Here is a 24,222-nt window from a genome sequence, read left to right as displayed (position 1 = left end):
TGCCTGGGCTGGACACCAGACTGATGTTTGTGTCAAGAGGCTGTCCTGGGGCTGCTTGAACATGAAGTGTACGGCTGAGGCTGAGTTTGGGAGATGTGTATGAATGCACCGTGCTCATTTCTTTTAGCATTCAGTTCAAAATTTGGAGGTAGCTAAATGCAGAGATGCTTAGTGTGTCAGTGTTGGAGGTTTTAAGTGATTAAAAAAATCACGCAGATGAGCGCATAAAGATTTCCATGCAAACAATGATGAGCTTAAATTAAAGCTGCTGATTTAGTGTGAGAATTACTTGCATTGATTTGTAGACTGTCTATATGGGTTCAAGATTCCATATTATGCAAATGAATAAACCCCAAAGAGTCAAACTGAAAAAAAAAAAGAAATTATCTGTGAAAGATATTATTACCATTCAGTGAGAGTGAAAATGTAGACCCATTTCAAATTAACCCTTCCTTCCCATATGTCTCCTGGGATGGCTAGCATCGGGGATGGCAGTCCTCGTCATACTTGTACGGGACCTAGGTAGCCTTGCCATCCTCTTACACTTGACTCCATGTCACACTGGTCTTTTGGCCACCTGGTGTGCTAGACAGTTCCTGCCCTTCTGACCTCAAGCCAATATCAGAAAAGGATTGTAAAAATAGAATCTTCTGAGGAGATCTGTAACCGGGCATGCCTAGTGCATTACTTTCCTGAGATGTCAGCATTTGAGCAGAGGTGGACAGAGAAGCAAACACCTGGGCTAGGAGCCTGCAGCGTCCCACAGTGGTGACTTGGGCTAGGAGCCTGCAGCGTTTCACAGTGGCGACCTGGGGTAGGAGCCTGCAGCGTTTCACAGTGGCGACCTGGGGTAGGAGCCTGCAGCGTTTCACAGTGGTGACCTGGGGTAGAGCCTGCAGTCCCACAGTGGTGACCTGGGGTAGAGCCTGCAGTCCCACGGTGGTGACCTGGGGTAGAGCCTGCAGTCCCACGGTGGTGACCTGGGGTAGAGCCTGCAGTCCCACGGTGGTGACCTGGGGTAGAGCCTGCAGTCCCACTGTGGTGACCTGGAGTAGAGCCTGCAGTCCCACAGCAGTGACCTGGGGTAGGGAGGCTGCAGCATCCCACAGTGGTGACCTGGGGTAGAAACCTGCAGGGTTCCCCAGCAGTGACCTGGGGTAGGAGCCTGCAGTGTTCCACAGTGGTGTCTTGGTGATGGAAGAGCCATGGTGAGCAGGAGGAACAAGCAGGTCAGAAGACAGAAACCTCAGGAAAATGAAGATACAGAGTACAGATGGTTTCTCCTGATACATTTGTCTACAAGCTTCACCTGCAGGGCTCTAGATTCAAACACCTCAACCTGTCACAGGTGTATCTTCAGGAACACAACACGGTCGAGGATTTTGGTTTTTTGTTAGTGGCAAAGGCCCTGTGAAGTTATCCTTGAATTCTTGACTCTTATCGTCTGGGGAGGCAGTGCATTCAATGTCCTATACCTTCCTATCCCCTCCCTACCCCCAGTTTCATTGATTAAAAAAGGGCTCAGGAATTTATTTCGGAATTAGTTTGTCTTATACTCTCAGCACAGTATTGCTATCCCGGACATTAAGAGAGGCTGATTGGTTAAGGGAACAATGCTTATTTTAGATATAGTCTTAGCCTGATAAACAGCTCTTGGGGGCTGGGGGGATGAAGCCTGAGTTGCCTTCCACCCCTCCAGCAACCATGCTATGTTGGGTTGGTGGCGCCATCTAGTGCCAGCCTCTGGAACTGTTTTGATCTTCCATCTTACTCGCCCTTGACCCAAGACTCCCAGGTGGGCCTGGGGTGATTTTTCTGCCTAAGGGCCCTGTGCAGTGGGGACTATTTTCTAGTTTCTCTGTTTCTTCTGTTTCTGCCAATAACTATGTTTCCATGCCATTCTTTGCCCAGACTCCACAGCTTCCGCACCCTTTCTTCTCTTTGTTCTTTCTACTCTTGATGGGTCTTCCACCACCTTCTCCACACCTCTTCCCTCCTTCTCTCCCTCCTCCTCTTACTCGCTGTTGCTCTCCTCAGCCTCCTCCTCCTAGTCCTTGGCTCTTCTCTTCTTTGTTCCCCTTCTTCCCTCATCCTCTTCTCCCCAGGACTAGAACTGTTGGTCAGTAAATGAGTAAATGATACATATCAATAGTTTTCTTTCCTTTACGATGTTTTCATATTTATTTTATGCAGAAGTCTCTTGGAAGACCTTGTCGTTCATTCTCTGCTAAATAGACCTTTTCCCAGGAAGTGGGGCATAGGGATGGGTGGGGGCTTCATTCATTAGCTGTGGAACTGTTGCTACAGAATTACTACTTTTAAGTAGGGATAGAACCTCTCTCACACACTGGAAGCTGGACTTGGCTCTGTGGAAATGTGTTCTGAGTTCCAGGCAGCCAGCTTCTTCACATGGCTCTTGGGATCCTGTGTTAAATGAGAGCAGCGCTGAAGGCATGTAGGTCAAAGTCTGGCATGAGATTGCCATGTAACGATGGCCGGGGCGGGGGGACCTGGATTCGTTAGTGTGTAAGTTTCAATCCCCCTCATTCAACACTTCAATTCCCACGTATGCTCAGCGCCTCATAGTGTGGGTTTGAATGCTAGTCTCTTCCGAAAAACAGGAACTGTGCTTCGGTTACCAGTTCTTGTGGTCGATATGGCAGCTATTTTGATTTGTCAGAGGGGAGGAAAAGCAGTTAAATCTAGTTAAAATTAAAGCCAGTTAAAATGAACCGGCTCATGAGATTTGAATGCAGCTGTCCCACACATCGAAAACCAGAGTGAGTTGCCTGTTTATTACCCCTCCTGACTGCTATTGATTCTTCCTTCTTTCTGAGCCACGGTAGCTTATCTGTATTTTTGGTCTAACCTAGGAAAATAATAACTGCGTGTGTGTGGGGGGGGTTGGTTAGAGAGCCTTGTGCGCCCCAGTTTTGTTTTGCCCTGGTGTGTGTACCTCGCTGTCAGCAGTTCCCACCAGCAGCCTGCTGACTCATGCACCCAAGGGCTGCAGGGCTCTGCTGGCCTCTGCTCTGCGGTGCTCAGGACCGTTGTGGCCTGAGGAGGGTGGGAGTCGCTGTCTTTGGGTCTGTAGTCCCTGCCAGTTGGTTGGGGTTCCCTCTGCCCGGCACAGCCTTCTGGCAAGCAGGAGATTAGGCAAATGCTCTCCTTTGCAGGGACAGCATAGAGAATCACAGCGTTTCTGGAAGGATTTTCACTTTATTGTTTTGGGAATCCTAGCGACCAGAAGGGAGAGAGAGCCGAAGAAAGGGAAAGAGGTAGCCCTGTTTTTTCCCTCTTAACACCCCAAAGGACTTCTCGTAAAGCTTGAATTGGGCTTTCTTGGCATTACTGAGACCTGGCCCACTTCTCCCTCTGTGGGCAGCAGAGAGCAGAAGCAGGAGCGGGGCAGTAACGGGGTGCGACCAGGAAGCCACCCCTGGGTGACCACAGCCTTTGTTTGCATCTGTTGCTGGTTATTGATGTCAAAACAAAAACCTAGCACCTAGCCTCGGGTCAGGAAGATGCTCCCGGACTTTGCTGACTCTGTTTGACTGCTTTGTTTACATCGCTCAGTTTGGGTATGTTCATCGGAAAGTGTGAAATGCTGTTTTTCTGAGGTCGCTACATAAACTTCCTTTTGTGGACAGAAGTCGATCAGGTCGTCCCAGACTCCCAAAGGCGTGATGTAAATGCTGCTGAGCTGGCTCAGGGAAAACTGAGGCTCGGAGCCTTTTTAAAGGTAGCTTGGAGAAGCTTCTTGAGGGCTGTCCGACCAGTAATAAAGAAAAAACCACGGTGACTCTGCCATGCTGTTGATGGACGTTCTTGGTTTCCGCCGATAAGGGTGACTCATCAGTATCAATAGGATTGTGACATCTAATAATAACACAGTGTAAGCCCTTCAAAACATGTGGTTTTAGCCCTGGCTCTCAGTGAAAGGTTGGAAAATGTTAGTTTGAGCTTTTTCCCCTTGACCTCCTTATCTCGCTGGAGTATGAGATTGTGTTTTTGTAGGTGTGATGATGACCCCATTGTTTTTTCATCTTACTGTTTTTAGTTTCGTTATGACTAAGAAACCAGAGTGGATTATTTCATCGCTCAGAAATCTGTGCACTAAGCATCGCCTCCAGGGCTGTGTTTTGAGGGAAATGTGGCTGAAAAGCAAATCCTCCCAGAATGCAGAGAGGAAAAAACTGAACAGACCACAGGCCGGGAGCTGGTCGCCTCCTACACAGTCTATTGTGAACGGCTGTGGGCTTGCTGAGTAGCCCGATTGCCCTGTGAGTCACTGTCAAAGGATTCCAACAAGGGGGTTCACAGAAAATGAGAGTCAGCCATCGTGGAGAGGAAGCAAACTGCCTGTTTCCATGGCCGGGGGCTGTCACTGTCTCCAGCACCAGCCTGTTTGTGTCTGGAGGGGGGCATTCTCGTCCCTCTTAGACTGGTTGTTTCTCCTGCAGGCCATTCTGTTAGCCCTGTGCCACAAGGATGTCTCCATTCTGTAGTTAGAACGACGGAATCTCTAAACCCAGGGAGAGCGTGCCCGCTCATTCACACTCCTGCACTGTTTTGCTTTCTAAACATGCACCCTTTTAAAGATCTGCCACCCTTTGTCCTCTCCCTGGGAGCCGCTGGGCAGGCGCTCACACCTCCTCTGCAGGGCCAGGGCAATGAACCCTTTCCGTGGCACTCACAGCAGGTTTAACAAACAAACAAACAAACAAACAAACAGTTGTGTGGACCTGTGGGTAAGGTAGTTGTGAGCCGCCCCGCAAGGGTGCTGGGAACTGTCCTCTAGAGTTTCCGGTCTCCCGCGCTGAGCCATCTCGCCAGCTTCTCACAGTAGGTTGGTTTTTTTTTTTTTTTACTAGATGGAGTTTTGTGTCAGTCTGGCCCCTTTCACGCTTCTGTCTCAATAGCTCCTTTGTCTTACGCTGTCTTGTTGGTATTTTGGAGTTTACTGTGGCGGCTCTCTCTTGCCCTTTGTGTCTTTTATTCTGAGTTGCGCTAACATGGACGCTCAGTGAATGAGAGACTGGATGAATAGACTCCTTGGGCCTCCTGTCTAAACCTTACCTGCTGTTTCTTTCTGCCCACAGAAAAAGTACAGACTCCTCAGCATGACATTTAAAAGCCCTTAAAACCTTTTCCTGCTGTGAGACTTGGGTATGTTTTTGTTTTGCACTGCTTCTCAATTGGGAGTTATATTTTGATTCTGAAAAATTTAAAAATTTATCCTAAAACTACATTTTGAACGAATAAATATGGAAGCACTGGGGGCCTAGTCTTCTCCCAGGGCTCTGTTAGGCAGAAGGCTCTCTATCCGGAGACGGGCTGTGGTTTATCTCGGAGATGACATGTGTGCTCCATGACAGCAGTGTGTGCCCAGGGGCCCGAGTGGATAGTAGAGATTAGTGGGTGGGGGCTGGGCGAAGAGTGAGGTCAGCAAGGACTGGAGGGAAGGAATGCTTTAAAAGGTGGAGTTGGTGTGGGGTTTGCTGAAGGGTTCTTAACTCCTTGTGTGTCTTTGTTTACAGCCTCAGGCCGACCCTCACTGATCCTAGTTGCCAGCATCCTGTTCTTGCTTTTCCCTTCCTCCCTCCCCACTCCTTGCCTCCTTAAGTCTCATTCTGTAGCCCTGGCTTGCCCGAAACTTGCTATGTAGACTAGATTGGTCTAGAAGGCACAGAGATCTTCCTGCTTCTGCCTCCTGGGTGTTGGGAGCAAAGGCATGGACCACCATGCCCAGCCTGTCGTTTTCATGACTAATCACAAATTAGACCTTCTTAAGATATGGTGATTAGAGAGATAGGGAGGATTCTAAGTGTAGATCTAGGCTCCCCCCACACTTTTTTTGTGCGTTTTATGTTTTTTTTGGTTTTTGAGACAGGGTTTCTCTGTGAGGCCTGGCTCTCCTGGCACTGGCTCTGTAGCCCAGGCTGGCCTCAAACTCAGGGATTCACCTGCCTCGGCCTCCTGAGTGCTGGAATTGAAAGGATTCACCACCACTGCCCAGCTGGTAACTCTTATAATAATGTAAGAGGTTAAAAATATCCCATGAGTCTCTCAGTATTGTTATTTACAAGAAAGACGAGTGCTCACTAGTGACGTCACAAAGAATGAGAAAACAACCCCAAAGTGTAGGTAATATTGGTGGCATTTATATAAGATAGGCCCATCATACGTAAAAAGCAAACACATGAATCAATAAGAAAAAAACCCAGGTAATCCACTATCATTTCACAAGAGAAGAAAACTAAATGGCTAGTAAATGCCTCAAGTGACGTTCACCTTTATTGATTGATAGTCACGCAATGCAAATTAAAACATATAATAGCATATTATTACATGCTGTCTGAATTGGCAGGTATTTAAAAATCAGATGATAGCATGTGTTGGTGGGAGTGGGGGTGGGGGTCTTGAATACAGTTGGTAAGAGTATAACTTGGCACAGTTATGCTGAAGAATTTTGTATTCCCTAACAAGTTCAACAGGCAAATAGTTTAAAACTCAGCAGCTTTCTCCTAAATGTACAGCCAAGAAAAACCCTTCACCTGTTTGCTTCAGGAAACAGGGACAAACATGTTGAATAAGCTTTCTCATTAACGCTAAGATATTAGCCTGCCTTAATACATCTTTCTTTGTCTAGGTATTGGGAGTGGGGAAAGAGCAAATGAACATGGGGGGGGGCTGTGGAGGAACAGCATTGCCTTGTGAGGAACAACAAGATTCGGGTTTTCGCGTTGCTGCTCCTTACTTGAGCTCAAGTCTCCTCACCTGGAGACTAGGAACATGGCGTCTCTAGGCTAGTGGGATGATCGAGCGATCTGTGATTGGCTGGGGAGAGCAGCATGTACTAAGTTCTCTGTGTTTTTTGAACCAATAAAAGTATACCCGAGTGGGTTGATCTCAGGAACACACTCTTGAATGAAAAGAATAAGACAGAATAATATGTGCAGTATTAGTCTATCCATGGAGAGTCCAGGAGCATGGGAAACTAAGTGCATCACTTATAGATAAACTTAGAGGGCAGAACTATAAAAGGAATAAACATTGCCACACACATACACACAAACACACACACACATACACACAAACACACACACACATACACACAAACACACACATACACACAAACACACACACACATACACACAAACACACACACACATACACACAAACACACACACACATACACACAAACACACACACACATACGCACAAACACACACATACACACAAACACACACACACATACACACAAACACACACACATACGCACAAACACACACACATACGCACAAACACACACATACGCACAAACACACACACACATACACACACACACACATACACACAAACACACACACATACGCACAAACACACACACACATACACACAAACACACACACACACATACACACAAACACACACACACATACGCACACGATAAAAGGCCATGATGCGGAAAGGTCTTATCTAGGATATTATTTTTAATATGTATATTTTTGCATATATGTAACCTTTCCGATAATAAAAATTTTGAAGTATTTGTGCATTATATTCTGAAATTATTTCAAATTTGACCTGTTATTTAAAAAGTACCCAAGACAATCGTCACATCCTGAACAACGAGATGACATCAGCAGGAATAACTGTAATTCTTACATTTAGGTTATGAACATTTGTTCAGGAACAGATTAGGACACTCCTACGGTTCCTCCGAACATCAGAGAGCATTGGTGAAACCTGGTTTTGATGTCAGACAGCATCCCCTGAAGGCCACATTAAGAGTGCTGTCCCATTTAGACTAGGGCTGTCTAAGTGTCTTAAATGTTCCCAGATCTAAGTGCCCCCTTCGGCATGACTTGGAGCCTTCAAACATGCTGCCTCAGCCCCTTAACATACACTTGATCCCCAGGGCAGTTACATCTTTGTTACCGTTGGAGAGACACAATGTGTCTAGGATCCTTCCTAACTCTTAATGCTTTTCTTTATTAAACTACATATGTAACTGAAAATACCAGGCCCCACAGTGATAGTCACATGTTGGTATTGGTGTTGCTGAATTACTTCAATATGGATTTCTTCCCCTTCCCCCATGTAGAAGTTAGGTGACTTCAGTGGTGGACAGCTGTTGGGATTAAAATGTACATAATGACCGGGAGGTGGTGGCGCACGCCTTTAATCCCAGCACTTGGGAGGCAGAGGCAGGCGGATCTCTGTGAGTTCGAGACCAGCCTGGTCTACAAGAGCTAGTTCCAGGACAGGCTCCAAAACCACAGAGAAACCCTGTCTTGAAAAAATAAAAAAATAAAAATAAAATAAAAATAAATGAAATGTATCTAATGCCACTGTGCTTTCTTCTTCTTAATATGAAGAATTGAATTTTGCTTTAAGGGTCTCTGTTAATGTCTTGAAATGTTTTCTTCTGTATTTATTACATTCCAAAATAGACTAGAATTCTGTGTATATCTTAAAGTACTCAATAGAACACAGGTAATAAGTCATGTCAGCTCTATATGGTGGCACACACTCAGTCCTGGTACTTGGAAGGCTGAGGCAGGTGGATTGCTGTGAGAGAGAGAGTAAGTCCCTGTCTCAAAAAAGCAAACTGACGTCATGCTACCTTGACATGCTAGCTCTGAGTGTTTAGGAAGATCTGGAGTCGGAGTGTTTTATAACGGTTATCAAGTACTTATTCTTCAGGTTGTAGAACAGGCCAATAGAATAGAGAGGTCTGTCCCCTTCAGAAGATCATCTTTCTTCTTCCCTTGAGTGTTTAGCCAGCTCCCCTTTGGACTGATGAAGTTCCTTTGGAACCCGTGACTCATTCAGTCTTTCCCCACTGTGTGATTACTCACGCCTTTGATGTCCCCCAAGCGAAATCTCAATGTGATGGTCATAAAGTCCTAAAATAAGAAATTTATTAAATGACTTAGATCTCAAAGATGCTTTACTGTATGGTAAAAATGGAGACAATGTCTGACAAATACATGCTCTCTGAGGCTGTGTAGCCATGAGCTGTTTGTTCAAGCACATTCCCACATCTGTTCTAGACCTTTCAAGTTGCCTTACATAATGTTTTGTGTGTATGTCTGGATGGGACAGAGTAGGTAAAGGGCTTTGTGAAGTGGCAAGAAGCCGTAGGCATCTTAATAACCTTCATGGATTTTTATTATTTTTTTTAAAAAAAGTTTTAATTGAGAACTTTTTGTACAACATAATTTGATTATGCCCTTCCATTCCCCCAATTCCTCCCAGATCCCCCTTACTTCCCCACCCATCCAACTTTGCTCTTCTCTCTTACCACCCCCAAAGAAAACAAAAAGCAGACAGAAACAAGAAACACACACATACACAAATCCACAAAAATGGAAATCAAATAAACAAGAAAAAAAACTGGTAAGACAAAACAAACAAACAAAAACAACAACAACAACAAAACCAAACAAAGCAAATTGAGACAAAAAGCCTACAGAAATACCGTTGAGTTCCTTTTGTGTTGGCCATCTATGCCCTGAGGCATTGTTAATATACCCAGAGAGACTCCACTGGACGAAACTGATATTTCTCTTTGCCGGTGGGTGTCAGTTGCAGATAGTTTCTTGGTTAGAGGTGGGAATCCATATCCATTTCCCCGCCTTGGTACTGGAACCCTGACTGGCTTTTACACCTATGTATGCCCTATGCTTGAGGCCACAGTCTCCAGAGTTTCTATGCACGCCATTCCCGTATCTGGAAGACACCTTTTCCTTGTCCGTCACCTCTGGCCTTACAAACAATTATGTTGGATTTTAGTAGCTTCTCCTCCTTTTCAGGTGATTACTTTTTTAATTTAAATTTTGTTGGTAGTGTGGGAAGGTCCTGGGGGTAGAGACGATCCAGATACCCTGTGTAGATAAGACCAGAGAATAAAATTGAAAAATTCCTAAAATCTAATTTCTACCTTTTCAAGATTCTTCAGTGTTGATGTCTAAATTTCACTACACCCTCCCTTACTAGGAACTTGCTACAAGACAGAAGGCTTTGTCAGATTTCATGTTGACTCATTTTCCTCATCCTGTGTATGGAGCTGTAGGCTCAGGGCCCCGAGAAGGGCGTGCGATGGTGAACATAGTCCCAGTTGCTGTAGGCTTTGTAGCTTTGTGACTGCATAGGTGACATTGGCTCTGATAAAAGAAGTATATAACTTATACATTGACTTTTGGAAGCTATGGCATCTTACCAGATTTTAGATGACTAAGTCCTATTCAATATTGGGGGGCCTTATGAGGTTGGAAAGACAGTCACTTGACGCATGGTGTGTGGCCTTAGTTGACAAGAACGTCATACCTATCAACAGTGGTAAGTTAAAACTAATTGTCGCTACTGTGACATTAGCATAGGACAGTCCCTTACTGACTGCATGCTTGCAGTTGTACACGGTGTGGTTCCCCGTGCTAGAGGTGATGTCTCACTACCATGGTTTCAGGTCCTGGGGACCCAGATTACATGCTGGATCGCCGTTTGATTTTTCGCTGATTTCTTTTTTTAAGGATCCTAAGTTGCAGTAAGAATTTGAACTTCCTCATTTTTTTTTTTTTAAAGTATAAACTGAGATCTCCCTGGGAGGTAAGAGCATTTCTCCAGTGACCTTGGAAGAGCAGGTGTGCCATTCACAGTGCAGGTGCATTTTACTTTAGCTGTTTAAAGGGGAGCAAAGAAAGGTTTAGCAGCTGACTTGTGAGCGAGCCCCCTTCCTGTCCTCTTACATGACTCCTGAGTTTGGCAGCCACTTCCTCAGTTGGCTCTCCACTCAGCCGTGTTCTGTGTAGGACGCTGTGCTGACACATGGCTGTCGGGCTTATCTTGGTCCATACTGAGTGCAGGGTTAGGAAGGGCTCCCCTACTTTTGGCCATGCTGGCATTCCCTTTTGTCATTGGACATGCTAGGCAAGACTGGCAGCTCCCAGGGAACCACCCTCTTGGCTCTGCCCTTCTACCTAAGTATTGGCCACCTCACCTCGGCCTTAAGAGCCCTGAGAAGTTATGCCACATCAGGCATTTGCGTGGCCCCGTGGGTGTATTTAGAGGGGGTCTCCCTTTAGCCCCGCTTCAGTGCTTGGTGATAGAATCTCAGTAACACAGGTTACTCATCACGAGTTGAAGATTTTCCCCCTTCACACTGATGCTTCTGATAGAACTCGGGCTCTATCAGACGATGCCTGCGTAGTTTGTGGCTGCCGAGCTGCAGCTGGAGATGTGGGAGGGGGCGGGAGGGGGGGTTAGCCTGCTTCCTCCCTGGCTGCCGCAGGTGGTCAGGCGGGGGCGGGATAAGGGTACAGCGCCCACTTCCGCCAGCCCGTCTGTCCTGTGAGCCCTGGCACCCGCGCCTGAACCCCGGGCATATCCACCAGTTTCTCCACTGCCGCGATATCGTTCGCTGCTTCTGATCTGCCTGCTGCAGGTCTATGACTAAGGTTGTGGTTAAAAATTCCCTTTTTAGGTATAAAAAAATCTTAACAACTTCTCTGTGTGTCAGCTCTACTCCTCCTCTTCCTCCCTCTTCTCCTCGTCCTTCTTTTATGTGGACTTTTTTGGAGTTTGCAAAAACAAATCTTAAACAAAAACTTTAGTATCATGTAAAAGTTAGGTAAAGGTTAGGCGGATAATGTATTCTTTCATTAGAACAGGAACAAAGTCAGAGCAAGTTCTTGGGCAGATTGTATGTGATAATGCCTTTAATGATAAACTCTAAGCCGTTATTTAGAATAGATGTGGGAAAGCCCACTTGAGAAACTGTCATTAGCCTTTCAGAAGGGATACCTGTGCAGCCTGCTGATTACAGTCGTGCCTTTCATTTCCCCGTGGTTCTGTCTGGAGGGCAGGAGATCCGGGAGCGGTTTGCCAGGCTACCTGGAAGGGCTCACATGTTTGGTCTTCCTGGTGTGATGGGAGCTTTACAAGCTGCCTGTTGTTGTCTGAGGACTTTGAGACATCCGACATCCACAGCCGCTTCATCATGCTGCGGTACTGAAGCCCAGGCCTCATATGCTCGTTCTCGTTGATGCTTGGGTTGCTTGCCACAGTTAAAATTCTATAGATCAACTTGGGTCAGGAACAGGCAGCAAAGTGTTAGGGAAGTTCAGAGTCAGGAAAGAGCCGGTGTGGTTGGAAAAACCAGAAAGCCACAGGCTGGGTGTGGATCGGACCAGAACTGTGACAATGGCTAGAATTTGGATATAGCAGCTGAGAAAAGGGATTCTGCCCTGGGCAGGCCACCCGAGGGAGGGCTAGTGACAAGGGAAGGAGGGGCACAAAGGTTCGAGAGACCTGCGCTGGCAAGCTTTGCTGGAGCTGTGCTGGTGTGATTCCCAGTGCTCACAAGCTAAGCCTGGTTCCAGCTTCTTTGCACACCATTACTATTCTTCTCTTCACAGCAACCTTAAGAGGAGAATATTACAGAGTCTGCTGTAGGAATGAGGAGACTGAGGTGCACGGCAGGTAGCACAGGCGCCGGGGTTTGAAGCAGGACCGTTAGGTTCCAGAGCCAGAGTCCTTTCCTTAAGAAGCCATCTTCTAGCTGTGAGGTCATGTGAGTTGCTGCTTGGGTGGCAGTCAGGGTCAGAATTGGGGTAGTGTAAAGGCCAGAATGATGGTGCTGATGGAAGGCACACTGGACGGCTGGAGAAGAGGCGGCTCCGGAGAGAAGAGGCCAGTAGTTATTCTGAGCAGGTGGGCAGCGTGAGCCAGGGGTGAGACATACAGAACCAGTGGGCTTCTATGAGCCACCGGAAATGAATACCTAGAAGAGAGAAATAGACAGAGACAGCGCAGAAATAACTGGGATCTGGAGCCTGGGCAAATTCTGGCCCTGTAGAAATGAATGAGGTCAATGAACAGTAGAGACTTTTTTCCCCCTGGGGTGGTAGCACCTCAGCAAGAGATGGAAGTTATTGAATGAGTTACATATGAAGGAGAGATACTGAATGCAAGAACAATGGTTTTCCGGAAGATAGTAATGGGTTAGAGGGAAAGGGTTTGAAGGTGAGACTGTAGATGTTTTGGGAGCTGTCAGAACAGATGGTCCAGGAACAGAAGATATGGGGTGGGAGTAGGGGTAAAAAATGAGAATGGTTATATTTCCAGCTACAGCAGAGATGACATGGAGGACAGTGAACTTGACAGTGGGGAAGGCCACTTGGCGCCCTGCACAGGAAGGCTGAGTGGAATGAAGAGACTTAGCATTGAGAAGCTCTTCCTTGGTATAACTGGCCCCTTTCTAGGTACTCACCTTGTAAGCAGTTCAAGGCCACAGGTAAGGATCTTGGTGCACACCGTTTGGTTGCCTGGTCTGGTAGTTCCTCACTCTGACCCAACTCATCTAATTATGTTTTTCAGCACATAGTTGAGCTGCGTGTCTTGTACTCACCTGGCTCCTGGTTTCTGACTATGTACTGGCTGGGTTTATGCCAACTTGCCACAATCTAGAGTCATTTCAAAAGAAGGAACCTCAATTGAGAAAATGTCCCTGTGATTGGCGATTGAAAGCAGAGGGCCTAGCTTACTGTAGGTGGTGCCGTCCCTGGGCAGATGGTTCTAAGTGCTATAGGAGAGCAGGCTGAGCAAGTCATGAGGAGCAAGCCAGTAAGCAGCACTCCTCCATGGTCTCTGCTCCAGTTCCCGTTTCCAAGTTCCAGCCTTGAGTTCCTGCCCAGACTTCCCTGGCTGATAGACTTAAACTGTAAGATGAAATAATCCCCATCCTCCTCAAATTGCTTTTGATCATGGTGTTGTAGCAAAGCAACGGAAACCCTAAAACACTGTGGAAGTGTCTTAAGTTACTACTCAAGACATCTTTTTGCAGCCAAGTTGATACCATCCTAGGGGATCACACAGGTTTCCGCACTCACCCATTGGGTCCCCTTCTTGGCCATAGCGCATGTGTGTGTCTTCTTGGAACACACTTGTTGTAATAAGAGCGGCGGGGCTGCGTCCCGCCACCCGACTCCGCACGGCTAGCTTTACCAGAAATAATTACATGGAAACTGTATTCTTTTAAACACTGCTTGGCCCATTAGCTCCAGCCTCTTATTGGCTAGCTCTTACATATTGATCTAACCCATTTCTAATATTCTGTGTAGCACCACGAGCTGGCTTACCAGGAAAGATCTTAACCTGCATCTGTCTGGAGTGGGAGAATCATGGTGACTCACTGACTCGGCTTCTTTCTCCCAGCATTCTGTTCTGTCTACTCCGCCTACCTAATTTTCTGTCCTATCAGGGGCAAGCAGTTTTCTTTATTAATTAACCAATGAAAGCAACAGATAAATACAAGACCCACCTCCATCACACACTAGTTATTAAAGTAACCCAATCTGTACTGCAAAGCCCCTACACTGGGGCCCTGTTCCTCCAAGGGCTCATCTTGTGTGTTGAGTACAAAGGAGATGGTGAAGTGTGTTGCTGATGTTCGGAGCCCTGCCGCCCTCTGGCAAGAACGCAGGGCTCCTTTCCTTCAGCGACACGACTGACCTGTGAGTTTTTATTTAAGCTGCCAGGCCTGGAAATCCATCTCACTGTATCACCAGTTACAGTTTATTGATTGTCTGTGTTTGCAATCATTTAAAAAAGTTTTTAAAAAGTTACTCCCTTTAGTATCGTTTTTTTTCAATTTTATGAGGTTATAATATAGTGCATCATTTCCTCCTTGCTTTTCCTCCCTCCAAGCCCTCTCAGAAACCCCTCCTTGCTTTCTTACATTTTTTTTCATTAATTGTTGTTACATATGTATATGCATGTGTATGTATATATTCATAAATACATAAATGCAACCTGCTTAGTCTGCGTGGTGTTACTTATATGTCTGTTTTCAGGCCCTTAACTTTTTGGAGAATTTCAATACGAATACTTTATTACATCATCTCACCCTTCCTTTCTTGCCTTCAGTGTGTGGCCCCCCATGACCTCTTTTTTAGTTGTTAATTATTCTTACAGGTATACACATATAAGGGTCTTGTCCCTGGAGAAGACTAATTCTCTCCCAGTGGTCATTAATTGCCTGGAACTCTTCATCTAGCAGTAAGGCCTTGGATGCTTTAGTTCTTTTACATAGGACAGGGAGCTGCACCCATGAAATCTCAGAACCGTAGTCTGCTGAACAATGACAAGATCTCTACAATGACAAGTAACTTTAAAGAGATGGTCTCATCTGGTGGAATCCAGGCTGGCCTCAAACTCAGTCTGTAGTCAAAGATGGCCTTGAACTTCCCATCTTTCTTCCTGTATCTCTATGACTATAAGCATATGCCACTACACTGAGTTCATGTAGTGCCTGAGCACAAACTCAGGGCTTTGGGGATGCTAGTCCAGCACCTTGTATCTGAGTTACATTTCCACCTCAGGTTCTGACTGTAGGCTTACTTGGTTCCCTTTCATCCCAGCTCATCTTTCTTGGTAAATAGCTTGTAATGTTCTGCTTCTAAAAGGTGTGTTTCTACCTATACACATCCAAAGACTAGGGAATGTGCAAGCGCCCCTCCCCCACTGAAGAAACTCACTGTCTGGTTTTCACCCTGAGGCACAGGGCCCCTCACACTTGCCTTCTGTCCTTGCTAGCTTCTTCCCACAGAAGAACGGTGGGGAAGAAAACCTGAGATGATTTTGCTTCTGCAGTTCCCACAACCCTTGGTGGCTCTGTTGGCAGCCACTCTGAGAGGGGTCTGGGGTTTTCAGGCACACTTCTGTTCTTCCACCCTTCAGTTGCAAACGTGAAGTTTATTGCTCCTCACATTGGAGTCGTGTACCTCAGATGTCTAGTGACCTCCTCAGATCACCAGAAGTCTGTGTAATCTTCTGATCTGTTTAGTATCTTTTAAAATAACTCTTTAAGCATACTCTATACATACCAGAATTGAGCCTTTCATTGGAAAGCTTCTAGGCAGTCAACAGCAACACTGACTTTCCTTGTTTAGAGTGTGCTGCTCTCTCTGGGGTGAGGGAGCCAGGCATTTGTTCTCTATGTCCAGCCTGCCACAGACTTAATTTTACAAACTGTAACAGTGAATTACTAGTAAGATGAAATAAAAGACACTTGAATTTTTTGATTTAAGGGCCAAAGAGATGGTTTGTTGGCAAAGTGCTTGCTCTGTAAATGTGGGAACCTGGGTTTGAATCCTTACCATCCATGTTGAAAAGCCAGGTGCAGTGGTAACTTTAGTGACCCAACACCAGTGAGGGAGAAGGAGAGAGAGAAATATCTCCTTGCTGGCCAGCCAGTCTTGTGAGCTCCAGGTTCAGTGAGAGACTCTGTCTCAAAAAAGGGTGGAGAGCCCGTGGGATGTCTCAGTGGGTAACGGTGCCTGCTGCCAAACCTGAAGGCCTGCCGGGAACCTAGATGATAGAAAAAAACAGACTCCAGAAAGTGGTACACACATACTTTCTTCCTCTTGCACACAAAATTAAAACGTAAGATGGAATAAGAATTTTGAAAAATAAGTTCGAGGGTCGTAGAAGAAGACAAACAATGTTGATTTCTGGTCTCTCTCTTGCTCACACATATGTCCATACGCATATGCATACACACATACACAACATCATTAAAATGTAAATCTAATTAGATATTTATTACTGTACTGAGCAGACATCAAGTCCCTTAAGGCAACTGTGCTAAGACCTTAGGATGTTGACTTAGCTCCAGTGCTTGTAGGGTGGAGCGTCTGTAAAAGTGAGCTTCAAAAAAAGTCCTGATAACTTAAAGTTGGCATTTAAATGACAGAGCCGTGTCTACATGGGGCAGTGTTTGAAGCAGCGAGTGAGATGTGGAGAGGTGCCCTTCTCTGCTTCCCTGTGGCTGCTTTTCCATTAATGATATATATGGATACATAAGGCCATTTTTTTTTAGCTTCTGCGATGCCATATTAATACAGTTTTTACTTACTCTTTTGTCACCCTTTGGTACTTCAGCAGATAGGAATCCATTGTAAGAGCTGCATCATACCCGCTATGACAGTTACGTCACATGCCTGTCCCCAGCGTACGGGCCAGGAGCGTCCCTAGCAGCACTGCTGTGATCCCCACCTAGATTCTTGCTATTTTAAGGCTCTATATTCCTTAAATTGGAGTCATAGATAATGCACTATCAGGAGTTGGAGGTCCTTAGGTCAGTTCCCGCTCTCAGGGTGGTCCCATCGTTTTGAGTAGAGTTTCCTAGACTGTCCACTCTGTTGTAGCTCTTCATGGCCTTGCAGGTCTTTCGTCTCTTTCTGTGTAATGGTGAGGAACAAACCACGCTGGGTCTCACTTCATTATCACAGAGCTTTCTGTGTGAGCTCGTTAGTGATTAGCATGCATGGTGTGTGTTAGTTATAGCGGGATGAGGAGACTACAGGATGATTAAGATAGTGGTAAGAGGTTTTGGGTTTTTTTTTTTTTTTTTTTTTGAGATGATTTAGTTCTCTTTTTTTTTTCTGACTTTTTTTTTCTACTTTAGCATGCTTACAGGAAATATGTCTATTTGTGTGTAGTGTAAAAAGGGCTAAGGGTGGGGCCTTTGCCTGTCTGGTGCAGTGTGTTCTGTAACATTCAATACTCGTGAAAAGCTGCGTGTTCACATTGGTACATTTTTTTTTTAAATTAAGGTGAAGCCCTATGACATGCAAACCTTCTTTACATGTGTAATTCAGTGGCATTTAGTGCATTCACAGTGTGGTGCAAGCATCACCTTTATCTGGTTTCAGAACATCTTTATCATACCAATGGAAACCCCATGCTGGTGAGCCTTTGCTCCTGGCTCTGAAAACTGGTAGCAAGCTTCGTGCTTCTGTATGTTAGCCTTTTCTGGATAGTTCATAGAAATAGAATCTTACAATTTGTGACTTTATGGGGTCTGGCTTTTCTTCCCTTTACTACATTTTTTTTTTAAAAGACATGCAGCCCATGGTACTCAGTGCATGGCCAAGGCTGGCCTTGAACTTCTGCATCTCCCTCCCTAGTGCTGGGATTAAGGGCATCTGTCAGCATGCCTGACTCTAGCGTAGAATTTTTGAAGATCACCAATACCAAGTACTTTGTGTTGCTGGATAAGATTCCACTGTGTATTGGTTTACCTATTTCCAGTTAATGGGTATTTGTGTTGTTTCTTCCTTTGACCTGTTAAGTGATTGTATACGTATATTTAGATTCAGTTGTATAGATGACTTCTGAGAGACAAGACAAAAGGCAGCTGAGAAGAGGGTTGCCAAGCAGGCAGGATCTGGAAACTTCTAGAGTTTTCCTTCCTGTAACTACCTATTTTACAGTGTTGTAGAAAAATAAAATGCAGCGCTATGCGTTTAAGGGTTCTCAACACTCTCTGTAGACAGGAAGACCCTTCATCTTGCAGTCCTAGTGCGTTCTCTTTGGGAAAAATGCTGCTAGTTGGCCATAAGCTAGGCTGCTTTAGGCAGTAAAGATTTCCATCTTAGTATATTGTGGTGTTGTGAAGCCTTCAATTTAACAATATAGATGCTTTCCGGTAGTGAAAAGATCGTATGTAGCTAAGTTCCTGACATAGAAGGTAGGAAGTTGCATCTCCAGGCAGATGCATGTACAACATAAAATCCTTTCTGTGAAGCTGGCAAAGGCATCTGTCTGACCGCTGGAAATGAGCCTTTCATGCCTCTTCTGCATGTGTTTGAGTGCTGTTACTCGGAGTTCCTGTAGTGGGGAAATGGGAAGTGGTCATAGGGGGTAACGGGAGAGAAGCAGCTCTCCTCCTCCCAGCCATGCCTCTGTGGTACAGCTGCCTGGCGAGGCTTCAGTGGACCTTCACGGCTTCTTCAAGCAAAGGTTGAGAAGGTGTGCCTGTGGAGGGTGCCAGTGTACATGATGAAAGGAGTTGCTTAGCCAGAAACAGCACGTGGACTTGGCTAGATTTTGCTTCTCAGACCAAGTCTGTACACTCTGAAAACACCAAGTTGTTGTGTGAAGTTTGTGCATGAATGCTCATTAGAGCATTTGCAGCCGCTGAATCATGAAAGCCTTGAAGGATGTTTGTAGCACTTAGAATTTAAATTTATGGGTCAAACACGTAGTTGTTTATTTGGTAAATTAGTTCCATGAGTGCCATTTAAATGGAACTCCACTTCCTAATTGGTCTCCCATGCGTCACTGGTGAGCACTTGGAGAGACAGCAGTTAAGCCAGGGTCTAACCAGGCAGGGACCAGGAAACCCCAAGGGCCTTTGGAAAGAAGTGTCTGAACTCTGAGTGTGTCGTCATTCCTCTTCACCTCCCTTGACGACTCAGAATGACAACCACTCCAGGATGGGAGAGCAGAGCCGACACAGTGTCTGCAAACAACAATACAAGATCACTTTTGTTGCCGGGCGATGGTGGCGCACGCCTTTAATCCCAGCACTCGGGAGGCAGAGGCAGGCGGACCTCTGTGAGTTCGAGACCAGCCTGGTCTACAAGAGCTAGTTCCAGGACAGGCTCCAAAACCACAGAGAAACCCTGTCTCGAAAAACCAAAAAAAAAAAAAAAAAAAAAAAAAAAGATCCCTTTTGTTGGTCTCTGTCTTAGTTAGGGTTTCTAGCGCTGTGAAGAGATAGCATGACCACAGCAACTCTTACAGAGGAAATCATCTAATGGACTGGCTTACAGTTTCAGAGGTTTAGTTCATTATCATCATGGTGGGCCATGGCAGCATGCAGGCAGATGTGGTGCTGGAGCTGAGAGTCCTACATCTTGATCAGCAGGCAACAGGAAGTGAACTGACACACTGGGTGTGGCTTGAGCATACATGAGCCCTCACAGCCCACCTCCATAGTGACACACTTCCTCCAACAAGGCCACACCTGTTCCAGCAAAGCCACACCTCCTAGTAGTGCCACTTCCTAGGAGCTTATGGGGGCCAGTTACATTCAAAGTACCACAGTCTTGTTATGTGTTTTGTGGCAGGGTAGGGTCGGGGTGGGGCTCAAATTTTAGATTTTTTGACGTTAGAGAAATGCATTTATAACTTGAAAATCTGGTGTTTATTAAAGAAAGTCATTCTTTTAAATTTTTTTTTCATTGTTTTGAAAAATTCATCTCCAGTGGGAACGTGCAGGAATAGTATGAGCACACTTAGATGCCTGCTGCTGTATGTTCCTCAGTAGTTAATGCTTGCTATTTTGTGTCTGGGAAGGTTTAGATGTATGTGCTGGCTGGAGGAGAATGCCTATGGCATTGTCTGAAACTAAGTTACAGACGCATTGAATTTTATCCTTAAATACTTCAGAATAAAGACAGTTCTTATATAGCTGTAATACTGTTATGAGTTAGCTCCAAGTCAGAATAAAACAGTAAAATGTGCTATGATTAAACTAAAAAGATGTAAGAATTATCGCAAGGCCCTTAGTCTTCTCATTCAGTTCCCCAAAGGATAAATTTTATACCTATCAATGAACTGTTCAACTGGTAATGATTGTTTTTACTCAGATATTTACTTTACCTAATTTAAGGAATTTTTCCTGGTGTCCTGAAGTCATTTAGTATTTTGGCTAGGATTCTGAGTTGTTCATCTTGTAAATACGTTTCTTCAGTATGCTCAGTCTCAAACGACGGATTCTCCTTAGACAAGTGACTCTGAACCGATGACCAGGATGCCCTGCTGGGGTCCCACACTGAGAAGAGTTGGCCTTCAGATGTGGCACTCGGAGTGCCTGTTAATGGGGGAAACTTGGGGACTTGGCCTGTCATTGTGTTTAGGTTGGGTAGTAGCACTCACATTAGAACAGTATTTTGAGAAGTAATTTCAGCAGCCTGCTAAAATGTTAAGCTTGGCGTCACCACCAACTTTTTGACAGCAAGCTTCAGGAAGAATTTGTCTTCTTTTAAAGCTAATGTCAAGGAGAAAGTCAAATAGATGGTGTATTTGAGAATCACCAATTTGTGTCGTTTAAAACAAGACATACATATTCCTGGTACCCTGCGCTCCTAAAACATTAAGCAAATTAAAAGCTTTCTTTGGACCCTTTTCATGAAAACATGTATCTTTGATCAGAATTGATATTTTCATGAAAAGAACTTTAGAAATTTATCTTTCAAGCCAGGCGGTGATGTGTCACGCCTTTAATCCCAGCACTCAAGAGGCAGAAACAGGGGGATCTCTGTGAGTTCGAGGCCAACCTGGTCTACAGAGAGAGTCCCATCTCAGCCAGGGCTACACAGAGAAACTCTGTCTGAAAAAAAGAAAGAAAGAAAGAAAAGAATTTAACTTTCAAATTTGGGAAAAAGCCATTTTCACTAACCTTTGAGATTTCAACCATACAAGGTACCACTATGAGTAAGCACATCTTTCATCATGCCAAGAAGCTGAGAATGTTTCTCATCATGTTGACCCATGATTTTCAGCGAGAAGGTTCCTTTTAGTCAATGGTCGTGTCTGTTAGTGCATTGAAGTGGGCCAGCTGGCCGGGCACTCATTAGCTATGAGGTGGATCCCAGAGTTTGAAACTCTGGGTTTGTTTTTTTTTTCTATTTCCTTTTTCTTTTTTCTCTTTTCATATTCATTGGCCATGGACATTTCTAGTTTTAAATTCCTGCTTTGCATATCAAGTTTACAAGCTATGACTTTTAGGATAATTTTCTGTGTGTGTGCTCTGTCCTGTAAACAAATTAAAGAGGCATTGAGTGTAAAACGCACGTGTAGTTTCTTGTCTATCAAAGACATGCCTTGCCTTTCCCCGGCTTAATTGGCTCCTGTTTCCAATTTGTGTTGGAGCTCTGTGTGAAATATGAACTCTAGTTTATGCAAGGCCTGAGAGTGAGTGCAAGTGCCTGGGGATAATAGCCCTTGAGCGGCCTTTGTGGCAGCCTCTGTAGAGGACTGGAATCTCCAGTACCGCCAAGGGCTCACCTTTCACATGGAAATTGCGAATGTCACTGCTTGAACTTGGCCACCAGTGTGTGCATGTAATGTGTGTTGGCAGCATAATAGTTTTTGGCTACCCCGTGAGAATCCCTCCCCATCCCCTCTGTTGTGGGTTGTTTATTTCAGCCCTGGGGACTGAGACCCAGGGTCTGGCACATCCTAGGTAGCAGTGCTATTACTGAGTGCTACAGCCCCAACTCTGAAATTCAGTTTGTAAGAAGCAGATTTTCTCAGGATAGACTCAAGGTGGGAGATTGGGTTTGTTTATCATTTATACTTTCAGAAAATAGATAGTAAGTATCTACTTCGTGCCAGTGCTGTCCAAAAGGAGACAGGATGAGACTACCGCTCCAAAATGGTGTGTTAGATTCCATGAACAGGCACACAGAGAGTAAAAAACACTTTGAGTGTCCTGGGGGTAGCAATGTGAGGATGGGAAGCTCCGTCACCAGGGAGATGGTCAGTAAAGACTGAACTGAGTGAATGAGTTCTAGGCTGGACAGTGAAGGGAAGCAGAGGAGACTCACCCGATAGGACGGGGTAGGACGGGGCTGACAGAACAGCATTCGGGGCAAAAACACACACAACTGCCTCAAAAGCAGAAAACAAACACTTATGACATCGTGTGAATTTCGGATGGTCTGTGAGACTAGAACTTGGGACTGCAGAGTGGTTGGAGGGGACATGAGGCTGAAACCTTACCCTGTTCCAAAGAGGTTGTCATTTAGGCTGTATTCAGTAGCGGACTATTTCAGGATCTTTTTTATTCCCTTGGAATAAAACGTTTAGTTATTTTTTATTATTTGTTGATCATTGCCAAGTTCTTTGTATGTTGATACAGCATTGACGTTAAATGTGTGCTTGAAAATCAGACTGCGGGTTAAAAGTTACTGTAAGCTAAAACTCTTTCTGCCTTTGCCGGTTTGCTACGCAAGAAGCAAAGCTGCGTTCTTTAATTCAGAATCTTAAATAGAAGTTTCATGATGAAACTTGTGCATGGAAATGCTACAGTTGCAGCAGTATTGTGTTGCAACAAAGAGGGGCTGTGATCCAGAGCCCAAGATGCAGCCAGTGTGCTCCTTTGCAAGCCCACGGAGAAGCGATGGTGGGTAGACGGTATCTGTGCGATGTTCTGAGGACCAACTGAAGAGAATCCTAACACAGATACTGACAGGGAGGAATGGACAGAGAACAGTGTCCAGTCTCTGGTTTAGGCAGCTTCGTGGGTAATGTCATTAGGATCTGGGTCATGAGCTTGGACTGTGATATTAACGTGGATGACAGAACAGAGGTCAGTGATAAAAGGACAAGGAAGTGGACATTTGATGACAAGACATATACCTACGCAGAGAGGCTTCAGAAGGGGTGGCGTGAAGCGGGAGAGGAAAGCTTGGGGCGGGATATGCCGAGTCCAGAAAAGGCAATGTTCAGGAAGACTCATGCCACACAGAGGCCAGCATGCTCCCCACCCCCGGATTTGTCAGTTAACAGGTTGAGTAGAATTGTCATGAACAGTTGATGAGTAGCGAGAAACAAGAATTGAGACATTTATACTGTGAGGGAAATGAAAGCAAGATGGGCAAGGAATTTTTTTTTAATGTCGGTTTTTGAGGTTGAACTCTTGAGCATGTATGTGTTCTAAAGGAGAGGACTGCCAATAAAGAAGAGCAAGGAAATTAGCAGAATGATGTCTGTAATAAACTCTGAGGGCATATATAGCTGCAACCCTCACCGGAGCCAAAGGAAGAAAGGATCTCTCCAGATGTGCAAAGATGAGAAGAGGGGATGTGGGGCTTGAAAGCTGGGTAGGTGAGGAGTGAGTGATCCGTGAAATGTGCACTCAGTTCTGTGCCTGCAAGCTTAGTCAGCGGATCCAGCTGCTGCCCTGCCACAGTCATGCTGCACTGGTTTTTAAGACCACACTCAACCTCTGGATCTCCAAGCTGATAAAGGACCACAATAGGAGCTTTTATTAAAGGCTCATTTCTGTGAGATACATGATTTTTCCAGCAAGTCATGTTGGCTTAAAAACTCCCAGTAGGGGGCTGGAGTGATGGCTCACTAGCTCAGAGCACTGTTTGCTTTTCCAGAGGACCTGGGTTCCATTACCAGCACCCACATGGTGGCTCACAACTGTCTGTAAATTTGGTTCTAGGGGACCTGACAGACATGCAGAAGAAAACACCAATGCACATACAATAAAATATATGTATATTAAAAAGAACTCCCAATGGCCTGAATGTTGAAATCATCTTCTTTTCTTTTCATGTACCTAGCTATAGTGTGAAAGACCTGCATTCTCCAGCTTTTATCCTCAGGACATTTTTACATTTATAGCCT

The 24,222-nt window shown here is 45.2% G+C and overlaps 1 protein-coding gene across 2 annotated transcripts in view; it reads left to right on the top strand.

Moving 5' to 3' along the window:
- Bach2 (BTB domain and CNC homolog 2) overlaps positions 1–24,222 on the top strand; it is a 329,480-nt gene that overhangs the window by 7,819 nt on the left and 297,439 nt on the right. Inside the window, exon 1 of one of the 2 annotated variants that reach the window (XM_057790695.1) lies at positions 2,668–2,780. The exons of the other annotated variant lie outside the window; for it this stretch is intronic. The gene's annotated coding sequence lies outside the window, so the exon portion shown is untranslated. Of the gene's footprint in view, positions 1–2,667; positions 2,781–24,222 lie in introns of those variants that run through there. 2 annotated transcript variants of the gene reach the window in all.

This window comes from Chionomys nivalis, chromosome 16 (assembly GCF_950005125.1).
Source record: "Chionomys nivalis chromosome 16, mChiNiv1.1, whole genome shotgun sequence".
Taxonomy (NCBI): Eukaryota; Metazoa; Chordata; class Mammalia; order Rodentia; family Cricetidae; genus Chionomys; species Chionomys nivalis.
The sequence above is the reverse complement of the archived record's forward strand: the minus strand, read 5'-3'. Positions and strand labels throughout refer to the sequence as shown.